General features: G+C 35.6%; 1 protein-coding gene across 2 annotated transcripts in view; it reads right to left on the bottom strand.

Annotated features, from left to right (window-relative positions):
• LOC134746185 (protein peste) overlaps window positions 1-12,293 on the bottom strand; it is a 55,075-nt gene that overhangs the window by 1,856 nt on the left and 40,926 nt on the right. The gene's annotated exons all lie outside the window — the stretch shown is intronic.

The following is a 12,293-nucleotide window of genomic DNA, read 5'->3' as shown; positions in this document are numbered from 1 at the left end:
ACATGTAGATTCCCGCCAAAATGCCAAAAGTTCCGAGGCAAGCCGCCATTCTTGAAAAGTTTTTTGTTAATGTCAGTCAGGGTAAAATAGCTGTTAGTGTGATTGTTGTTTCGACACAATGGTAAGTTATTTGAATGAAATTATTGCTATTTTACCGCTCTAATGCAATGCCTTACTCTATATATCATTTGTAACTTTATTTTAACTTTGTTTTTTGGTCATTTCGGCCAGGGTTTACCTAAACAATCAGAGCAATTTATCGCTCTGATTGTTTCTCGACGTGTAAGTAAGCTACTCTATGTATATTACTTTTATAATAAAACAAAGTTACAAATTATCCAATAAAATATTCATTACCTACATTGTTTATCGATTTATTATTTGTACCTATGATATTTCGTGTTGTGTGTGATTTGTTTTCTTGAGGGGGTTTTTTGGCGTCTTCTAGTCAATGACTAAGTAAATATCTTGAAAATTAAATCCTACAACTACTCACGCAGCTGTGCAATAGGTATATATTTATGGGGCATATCATGCTATCTCGACTGAACATTTAGATTTAAAAAATTTAATTGGGCAGATTCTTTATGTACCTAGTCAAATATAAAATAATTTACCTACATATTTAGTGGTCGATTGAGTAGTAATGGAATACCTTATACTATAGGGAAATAAGTCAGCTAAGCGTAACTACGTTTACTAAGTATTAGGTTCAAGGGAGTTTAAAAATGATTCATAATACGTATGTATTATTAGTAATTTTCAAACTTTACCATACTATATATTAAGTAAGGAAACTGGTATATGGAGTACTCTATGCTTACTTATTTATCTAAGATTTGTACCCTAACATCAAAATGTTTTTACAAATATTAGCAACTCTCCCGATTAGCGTTGCTACCGCAGAGAGATCTTTTTCTACTCTTCGCAGAGTAAAATCTTGGTTGCGGGCCTCAATGGCAGAGGAAAGGTTATCCGGGCTAGCTCTCCTGAATATACATAAAGATACGAACCTAGATATAGATCAAATAATCAACGTTTTCGCAAAAAAGAAACGTAAGCTTGAATTTGTAATTTAAGTATATACTTCAATAGCAAAATCAAACTTACATTTGGGTGCTCCCACAGTTATACCTCGTTACCTCGCGCGTAAAATGATGATGCCTATGACAGTTCATTTTTGTATGGAACAGCTGTCACGTAAAATGTTCGTACACTTTTTTGGAAGTATAGCACATTCGTTTATTTAGAAATGTACTAATTAACTAATAAAAATACGGTATAAACATAAAATATTTCTTATCTTAAGTTCTTAAGCCTATTCAAATTTGACTTTGGAAAGTAGGTAAAGGTGTAAAACTGAGTCAAAAGTAGTACCTTAGTAATAAATGTAATAAATATATATATATTGATTATAGTCTAGCATGACTTAATTGCTTTTAATGCAACTTATAGATTATGAAAAGCTCTGACAACTAAGTAGTCTACAAATTAGCTGTCTATCATTTATGATTTTTTACTTAGCCTCCTTGGGCTTACCGTGGGACTTAGTCAATCTGTGTAAGAATGTCCTATAATATTTATTCATTTATTTACTTGCGCAAAAGGCTAAAATGTAAAATTCTTACTTTTTCATAACCTCGATACGAATGACTCCCTGTATACATAAGTATATAACAGATTGGCTCAAATATTTTTTTGCAAAAAATTATTGTAAACAAAGAGAGTGGTGCAAAACTGAATCATTGCAAATAAATATGTATGAAGCAGACCACTGATTAATTTTTGCACGTAGTATTTATTTTTGCAATAATTACTAGATTTAAGATTTGAGAGAATTGCTGTTTATTATAAGACGCGTTACAATAACAAAACAAATTAATAATAAAATTTTATAGGAATGTAAATAGGTATAGTGTTGTAGCACTATACCTATTTACATAAAAAAATCCTATATTTTTTTTAAAGTTCCTACTTAAACCAACTTGTCTGAATTATATTGGTTAAAAAGGAGTAGTTATATTACTAATCATCAGTCATGATCATTATCTTTAATTTCTATTTAAGTAAAAAAAATTAAACTAATTATCTATTTTTAGTTCATGTACGTATAATAACTTGATGGATGTCAAAGGATATTTATGAAGATCTTAGAAGTTTTGTTATGAAAAAAAAAATAGACTACCCGACTACCCGCCAATCATACCTCTATGATTGGTGCAAAACATGGTAATAACTTTTTAAAGATAAAATTCATTATCATATTTTCAAATTACTCAAAATGAGAAATAATTTACAGCAAACATAATTGCTTACCAAATTCGTATACCTACATTTAAGATTCATTTCAAAGTAGAGTAGAATGCGGTTCGGTTTAGCATCTAACTGTAAATAAAGTTATTTAATGTAAAATGTATACTAGCGTTTAATTTAATTTGATATCATTTGAAGTAGCCGAAATTTCATCAAATCGGTTCAGTAGTTGTAAATTAAGTCTCGCCTGGTGCATGTCACTTGCTGGTCACACTACAATTTCCGAGACACCGTCAAGACACCGCCCAGTTTAGTGTCCCTATTGGCTTACTAGCTGTGGCTAGTATAGGAAACAAAAAAAAAGATTGATTGAAATTGATTTGGAATTTAATCAAAACTGACTATTTAATTGGACGAAATCAGCTCTGAATTAATTCAAAGCCAAAGTCCTGATGCGCAGGAAAAAGGAAATAGGTAATCAAATTCAAAAGTCATTCATGACTCATAATTGCTTTATGAGCGAACTTAGAGTCGCACTTGGCCGATTTTCGGTTTTCGGGTGGCTGTGACCACAACCTTTTTTGAGGGCTGGATCCGCGCCTGGGTATGGTATGGTATGGTATGGTATGGTATGGTATGGTATGGCATGGCATGGTATGGTATGGTATGGTATGGTATGGTATGGTATGGTATGGTATGGTATGGTATGGTATGGTATGGTATGGTATGGTATGGTATGGTATGGTATGGTATGGTATGGTATGGTATGGTATGGTATGGTATGGTATTTCATTTCATTTATTTCGTTGTAAAGTCATGTACATAGTAAATCAAGCTGTTATTCAATAAAATACAAGTCAGACCATGACACCCTGTAAGGGCAAACAACATTAACTTAAAAACTAAACTATGCAAGTCTTTCCATTTATAAATAACAATTAATAATATATTACAAAAAAAAATTATAAACTATCGTCATTAAGAAAATCCTTGACCGAATAATAACATTTATCTACTAATAAATTTTCTAATTTGTTTTTAAACACTGCGTTGCGAGTTTCTAGCTTAATATAATTGGGAATTTTATTTGTGATTAAAATACATTTATATTGGGGACTGTTTTTACACATCTCTAGGTTAGTCTTTGGTAATTGCAGTTTATTTCTATATTGTGTTCTAGTGTTTTCCTTGTCTTGTTTTAATGTGAATAGATTTGAATTTTCCCGAACAAACAGAGCAGCTTGTAATATATAAATACAAGGCAAGGTTAATAACCTATATTGAATAAAATATGGGCGGCAACTGTTTGGGATGCGCACATTAGCTAAGATACGAACACATTTCTTTTGCATCACAAACAGCTGGTCGGCCTCGGTGCTGTCCCCCCATAGCACCACGGCGTAGCGGAGCCATGCGCACGCATATGCGTAGTAAGCAGATAACGCACATTTAAAATTGGTATTAGTTTTTAATACACTAAGCGCATATAGAAATTTTGACATTTTTGTTTTAATGTTTTGGACATGTCCTTTCCAATTTATTCCAGAGTCTATTGTTATGCCTAATAGGTTAAATTCTGTAACTTCCTCTATTTTACACGAATTACTTTCCAAATTTAATTCTATAGGTTTTTTTTGTACAGGTTTGAATTGTATAATTTTGGTTTTATTTAAATTAATTTCTAAATTATGGTCGCTAAGCCAATTTTTTACCGTTGAAAAAATATTTTTGAGTTGAGAATTGGGTAGGTAAAGTTTTTTGAAGATAGACAAATTATATTTTTATCCGATAGTATTCGTCATAGCGATCACGGAAATGCAGCTCTTTTATTTTTATTTCGTATTATTTATTAAATATATATTTTTAAGTGACCGAGATGACGTTTGTGAAATTTAACAGCAGATCGCACTAATGCCTATGCACGTGATTTAATTGATGAGATAGAAAAAAAAACGATGACAAATGTCAGTGTCAGTGTCACTTAGCCTTAGCTGTCATTGCCGAAAAAATAAAAATAACGGCCCAACCTTTCTGTTACCTTGCGTTTTGCGATTTACTGTTATCATTGAGATTTTTGACGACCTCAGCACGACCCAAGGACTTCTGATTCACCACGACATCTGCGAGTATTTGGACTAAGATTGAATCTACTTTCGACAACTTGGCACTGCTTATTGGACAACGTTTTCTTCCTTACGACGACCCGACCCCTGCGCTGACGCTTGGACTGATAAATTAGTAAATTAAGATCACAGACACCATGGAACCAGAATCTGAAAACGCACGAATGGATCTACAATAATATTACAGGGATGAACTTCAGTGTTTTGTGCCGTCGTGTAAGAAGCGCAGACGAGACTTTACCACGTCGGCTTATTTAAGCATACCAGTCATTACAAGCGATTTGGTGCCAAGCATTGGAGATATATTGCCCAAAACGCAACTTATATGTATGTGAGGACCATATCAATGTAAGTATTGTTTATAATAATCTACATATGTGGTATTTTCTATAAAAAGGGACCTTGTTATCGATGGCGCTTACGCCATTATAAACGATGCTCCGATATAAATACAATGCCGCGCGACGCTGTACGGCGTAAGCGCCGTCGACAATAAGGTCCCTTTTCATAGAAAATGTCCCATATTAAGATTGTAGTCTTTAATGTAGGTCCTTTTTGGCTACAAAGTTGCCGTGTTCTTTCGTTAACATCATTATTCTTCATTTGTCAAATATTACATATTTTTTACACATTGCTACTGTAGGTATTACTGTCTAAAATCATAACCCTCTAGCTGCAGTTTAAGCATAATTTAAGGAATGCTGTTTAAAAACTTAAAATCACTTTAAACAAGTTCTTTAAGGCTTGTGTAATTAATTTACTCACAACCACCTTGGATCATTTTGTGTTAGTGACAGTACTGATCTTAAGGCAAACAAACAAACATTTAAAGTAAACATTTTTAAATGTTATTGAACAAAAGTTTTATCGTTTCAGGAAACTGCTTGCAACTGTTTCTTCGAAAGAGACACCTTCCAAAGCCGAGGTTAATACAAACCAAAGTGATCGCCAGCTTGCGGGTACACATGGAACATGTCATACGGCGGTTGAGGGAATCCACATTCTTGGAACCTCACTCGACTGTAAATCATAAACATGTCAAGTATGTAGATGAAGCCGTTTTGATAGCATGTGCTCTAGTAAACTTGCAAGCAGTATAATAAAAATCAAATAATTTTTGTCTCGTTTTATTATATAAATCCACAAATGAATATCCTTTTATCATAAACAAACACTTATCAAATAAATCATTATTAAGTATTAGGGGACATCCTACACAAAGATCGACCTAGCCCCAAACTAAGAAAAGTTTGTAAGTACAGTTGCCATCAGATATATCAGACCGGCTAAAGTTCTCACAAATATCTGAGCACATCTTTATTGTCAAGGAGTGAGTGTATGTGTTCAGATATTTTTGAGCACATCGGCCGCTCCGATATATCTGATGGCGACTGTACTAAGGGTACTAGGAGACGATATACAACATACCAATATAAATAAATACATACTCATATACATAGAAAACACCCATGAGTCAGGAACAATATCTCTCTTGATTATTCAAAAACTGATGAGAAAGTTGTATTTTATCCACATGTGGGGCAAAGTAATCAGATGCAAATTTTGAGTTGTTTCCTTAGGTTAGCTGGTGGAATTGACTTTTAAATGATGATTTTGAATGATCATTTGGATTTGGTCTTGTTTGATAGTTAATATTTTCTTCGGGTTGGTGTGGTGAAAATTTTTGTGTTTCACTCGGGGGCAAAATTTGTTTAATCCTCATGCTTTGAAACCCTTGCATACATACATACATACATATAATCACGCCTATTTCCCGGAGGGGTAGGCAGAGACCACGGATTTCCACTTGCTACGATCCTGACATACCTCTTTCGCTTCCTTCACTTTCATAACATTCCTCATACACGCTCGCCGGTTTAGGGTGCTCTTGACCTGGCCTTTCTTCAGGATTTCCCCGATCTGATCAGAGAAAGTCCGCCGAGGTCTGCCCCTTCCAACTCCCGTTTCTACCTCTCCCTTATATACTCTCTTTGTTAGCCTCCTTTCACTCATTCTTTCCAAGTGTCCAAACCATCTCAACATACCTTTCTCAATTTTTGTCACTACATCTTCGCTCAGTCCACACTTTTCCCTTATCACACTGTTCCTAATTCTATCTTGTAATCTCACCCCACATACACTTCTCAACGCTCTCATTTCCACTGCATTGACTTGGCTTTGAAACCCTTGCAACGCTCAAAATTCCACTTTAAACAACAACTTTGCCCCCTTGTAAAACAAATAACGATTGCTCAACACACAAATACCAGGGGCCCATTTCTCGAACGGTAAGGTACATACCTGCATCAAACAAGGGCCATTTTAATACAAATCTAAATATTTTGTAGAAATGAAGAACAAGAATAAAACGTAGGTTATTATAGTACTTAATATTCACTTTATTGACCGTCTGAAAAAGTAATTCACTGTGACCCATTCTCCCCTAATTTGAGATTTAGGTATCACTACACTACAATGATTTGAAGTTTGAAAAAAAAAATACATTCTGAGATTCAGGCATTTAGGCACTAGGTATTCCGTTATAAGATCTAGGAATTTTGGTAAATGAGTAAAATTAAATAAACATTTATAGCGCCCCGGCTTCGCACGGGTTACACAAAACCTTAATGTGGGCTGTACACACTCGTTCTCGGCCTGTCTCGGGGTGTCTCGATAACCGATTCTGTGTGCCGTTGGGCACTTATTATAAGACTTTATTTACCAGCTGATGCAGGGCAATCCTCACTATCACATGATGCATCATTGACATTATTATTTTTTCGTCTAAGTGAACGGTCACAATATATTTTTTTTTTTTCTTAATTTTGTCTCCGGTACAACTTTAGCCCGAAGAATACATTCTGTGTTGCTTCTTTTTATTTCGACATAGCCTACATTATTTTCCACATATCCGTTCCTTGATGCCCTAAAACAATAAAAAATGAATGAAGTTAAGGTTTAAGGTGTATATGTAGACTAAACATTGCAGGTAAAATATAAATAACAAAATGTTTAATGTATAGGTATGTATTTCACTGATACGTAAGTACAGGAGGGCCTTCGCTCCTCTAATTTCGGCGGCATTGTGCTTATCACTGTTATGATAATAATTTAAAATCATAACTAGGTCCATGTGGGGCAAGTTTGTACAATCTGCTCGCATAAACTCGCTCATCCTTCTTGCAAAACTCAGCCCAGGGTCTGCGCAAGGGTCGGGTCGTCGTGAAGGCAAGAAAACGTCCAATATGCAGTGCCAAGTTGTCGAAAGTAGATTTAATCTTTGTCCAAATACTCGCAGATGTCGTGGGGAATCAGAAGTCCGTGGCTCGTGCTGAGGTCGTCGAAAATCTCAATGATAACCATATGATAACACTAAATCGCATCAGAATATGCTTTAGTTATTATTCTGAGGTTATTTTTCGGCAATGACAGCTAAGTGACACTGACAGTTGACTTGACATCGTTTTTTTTTCTATCTCATCAATTAAATCACGTGCACAGGCATTGCAGTGCCTGATCTGCTATTAAACTTCACAAACGTCATCTCGGTCACTTAAAAAAATATATTTAATAAATAATACGAAATAAAAATGAAAGAGCTGCATTTCCGTGATCGTTATGACGAATACTATCGGATAAAAATATAATTTGCCTATCTTCAAAAAACTTTACCTACCCAATTGCATTCTAAGCTATTATTGCACTTAAATAAAAGGGAAACATCGTCAGCAAACATAACACAGGTAGTGTCTGTGTCTAGGCTTTTTGGAAGGTCGTTTATGTACGCCAGAAATAGGAGACATCCACAAACGCTACCCTGGGGGATAGAACAGGTTATTTTTCGCATATTAGATGTAGCTGTTTTGATATCTTCTGATTCCTTATCCAAATATTCTATTTGTACGCATTGCTTACGGTTCTGAAGGTACGATTTAAACCAATTATGGGCTAGACCGCGAATTCCCATGCCATTTAATTTACAAAGTAATATTTCATGAGATACTTTTTCGTACGCTTTTGTCATATCTAACAAGAGCCCTACGCTATACGATCAATTGTTTATATGGTCTAGGATGCTTTGTATGTAATGATAAACTGCTAGAGACGTTGAATGATATTTCCTAAATCCATACTGGTTTTTATCTAAGATGTTATATTTCTCAAAAAAAATATAAACTCGATTTACCATACATTTTTCAAAAATCTTTGATGTAGTTGGTAAAAGTGCTATTGGACGATATTGACTAGGATTTTTTGCATCGCCGCCTGGTTTAAAAATAGGTCTTATTTTTGCGATTTTAAGTAGGTCTGGGAATATTCCTTCGCTAAATGATTGATTTACTAATCGTGTAAGAGGAGGCGCTAACTCAGTTGTACATATCTTTATAAGGACGGGTGGTATTTCATCAATACCGAAACTATATTTATTTTTAAGCTGCTTTATTATTTTAATTATTTCGCCTTCCGTGACCGGCCGTACGAATATTGAATTATTAGCGGGGGTATGCACGCAACGCGCGCGCGCCGGGTTGGCTCTGGCGACAAAGTTCGTCTCGCCTACCGACGCGAAGTGTTCATTAAACACGTTAGTTACCTGCTCCGGCAATGTTACTATTGCATCAGCTGTTTTCAATGACATATTTTTGTAGGCACGGGCATTTTGCTTCTTTTTTATATTATTTATAATGGTCCACATAGTTTTCATTTTATTTTTAGATTTTTTTCATAGTTCTGGCGTAATTATTTTTTTTGGACATTTGAATACAACGTTTAAGAATTTTCCCATAGCATTTATAATGACTATGAAGTACCTCATTTTTACTTTTATTTACCATGATTTTAAGTAGCCTTTTGTGTCTACAAGATAAACGTAAGCCTTTCGTTAGCCATGGTTTTACTCGATTTGACATTGAACATTTAATGCGCTTTTGAGGTATGTGTTTATTTAATAGCTTTTGTAAGGTACTATCAAATAAATTATAATTAATATTTATATCATTATTCAGTGAAAGTATTTTATTCCAATCAATCTCATGTAATGCTAGCCTAAACGATGACATATTTTTTTCGCTAAACATTCTTTTTGTGATGTAGAAATGACTTTGTTTTTGTTTAGTTTGCGCAGTTTGGCTTTGAATTTTATACAATACGCCTTTATGGTCCGATATGCCGTGGTCCGTCACTTCAATGTTATGGGATTTAGTATTTGTGAATACGAGATCTATACAGGAACTGGAATTGCTAGTTTGTCGAGTAGGATTATTAACAACTTGTACTAAATTATTACTTAACATTAAATCCGAAAGTTTTTTTGTGGTAGTAGTACTTAACAACATATTAATATTAAAATCCCCGACTAGAAGTACATTTCTTTTTTGTTCTTTCTGTTTAATTTTTGAGAGTATGTCATTTAGGCAATCGAAGAATATATTAGTGTCTCTATCCGGTCTATAGATATTTATTAATATTATATTTTGTTCTGGAATTTCTATAGCGCAACACTCAACTACACACTCCCGCGACAATTCTGAGATATCTGGTCTTTCGATAAATTTAATTTGTTTTTGCGTCAGTATTGCTACGCCGCCACCTTGGTGATGCTGGCGGTAGTACGCTGCCGCAACGTCGTACCCATCAATGGTTATCGAATCCTTCTGATTTAACGAGATCCAAGTCTCTGTTAAACACGCTATTTGGATGTTTTCTTCGCGCAAAAATGATTCCATAATATCAGATTTGTTTTTAAGGCTTTGCGTATTTTGGATCAGAATTTTAAATTCATGTGCGAAAGGAATAACTTGTGTCGCTATTTTTAGTGTCTATAAGGTGGGTTGACGGATTCAATGTAGCTGTCCTTTCACTGCTTTTCATTTGATGCGTTTCTTCCGGTTTGTTTTTTATGATCTCGGGCATGGAAGTGTTTTTTTCGACATCACTGGTATTATGTTGTTGTGGAGTAAATTCCTTTCCATTTATGTAAAGTTTGTTTTTCCTTATTACAGCAAAATGTCCTTCCCGGCGAGCTTTCACAAGTTCACTTTTAAGATGGCTTCTTTGATCTAGTAACGTACTGTTCATAAACATTGAAACGGCATATCCCGTATTTTTGAATAGGTGAGCATTATCGAGTATGTAAGTTGCCATTCGTTTGCTTAATAGTTCTATTTGTAGCGGGCGACGATATCCTCTTTTCCCTATCCGTGAAACTCCTTCTATGAAGCCATTTATATTTATGTTTAATAAGTCGTAGAACATATTATCAATCCGGTGGCATAAGTCTGTCTCTGTTTCATATTGATGCTCATCCATTCCGAAAAGAACGATTTTTCTATTGTTATTCTCATTATGTCCATTTTTTATGTTTGGGTATTGAAGACTTTTCTTTAATTCAAGAAGCTCGTGTTGTAATTCTAGATTTTCTCGTTGTATTTTCTCTATAATGGTATTTGTTTTTTCTATCTCTGTTCTTAGGATCTCTTGTTGTGCACTTATCGTGTTTATTTCGGTTTCAACATTCTGTCTTAATGTATCTATGGTAGTATTTATTGCTATTTGGAAAGTTTTTTTCATTTCTGCAAATATGGTCCTATTATTTTTTCCCAGTTTTGAATCGAGTAATTTACTAATTTCTTCTAGGGTAATAGGCTGGCCTTTGTTAGGGGTCGGGACGAAAAGATTGCCGTAGGCAATTTTATTTTTGGCCGGCTCGTTTTCGAGGTCGAGTACAGAGGTCTCCTCTTGATTGAGGAGCTCGTATACTGACATTGTGGTATCATTTAGGTCCGGCATTGCTGAGGGCCGTACAGGTGTACTGTCGTCTGTTTTACTGCGCGTAATTCCACGGTTGCATGTAGGACATCGCCAAGAGCTATTTAGCTCATGTGCGTGTTCTCGATAATAGGCGGATGTCATATGGACGCACCTGTAGTGGTATGGTTCTTTGCAGGCTATACATATTAGTCCTTCCAATCGACTTATTGAGTCGTGACAGCTCAGACAATTCATTTTCACTAATTGCACTTTTATATATTTGGTAAATTCGATATAAGGTTTGGTTGATTGGTTTGTTAGGCTCGTGTCCTTTGCTCCTGTGTCAGTGTCCGCTGCGATCGTGTGTCAGAGGCCAAAGCGGCAGCAAGCGGCGCGAACTGGTTATAGATGACTCATCGCCGCACCGTGAGTATTGCAGAATACGTTAAGATTTTAAAAATGTTTTTGCACATAACTTTTGTTCTATCACATAGTTTTGAAAACTGTTTTCGCCATTGTATTCACTGGTTCACTGGCTTTAAAAGAAGGTAAATTTTAACTATGGTGCTAAACTTTTTCTACTCATATGAATTTTAAACAACGGAGACGATGCATAACACAACTCTCTTGCGCTAGCGGTAGCGGCCGAATTTCGCGGTATGGTATGGTATGGTATGGTATGGTATGGTATGGTATGGTATGGTATGGTATGGTATGGTATGGTATCGTATGGTATCGTATGGTATCGTATGGTATCGTATCGTATCGTATCGTATCGTATCGTGTATCGTATCGTATCGTATCGTATCGTATCGTATCGTATCGTATCGTATCGTATCGTATCGTATCGTATCGTATCGTATCGTATCGTATCGTGGGTAAAACCTGGGGACTAACTCCCAGGATAACTCTATATGGCTTTACCAGGCAATCATACGACCAATAATAAGCTACGGCGCGATAGTATGGTGGCCACGCACCAAACTATCCACAGTGGAAGCTAGACTACAACGACTCCAGAGGCTGGCCTGTATGGCGGCCACGGGCTGCATGAGGACAACACCAACTGCGGCCCTGGAAGCCCTACTGGGCCTGCCGCCGCTGCACCTCTTTATACAACAGGAAGCGTTAGCTGCGGCGGTACATCTCAAAAAATCTAATCTCTGG

The sequence above is a fragment of the Cydia strobilella genome, chromosome 1 (genome assembly GCF_947568885.1).
Source record: "Cydia strobilella chromosome 1, ilCydStro3.1, whole genome shotgun sequence".
Classification (NCBI taxonomy): domain Eukaryota; kingdom Metazoa; phylum Arthropoda; class Insecta; order Lepidoptera; family Tortricidae; genus Cydia; species Cydia strobilella.
This window is presented reverse-complemented; position numbering and strand designations above follow the sequence as displayed.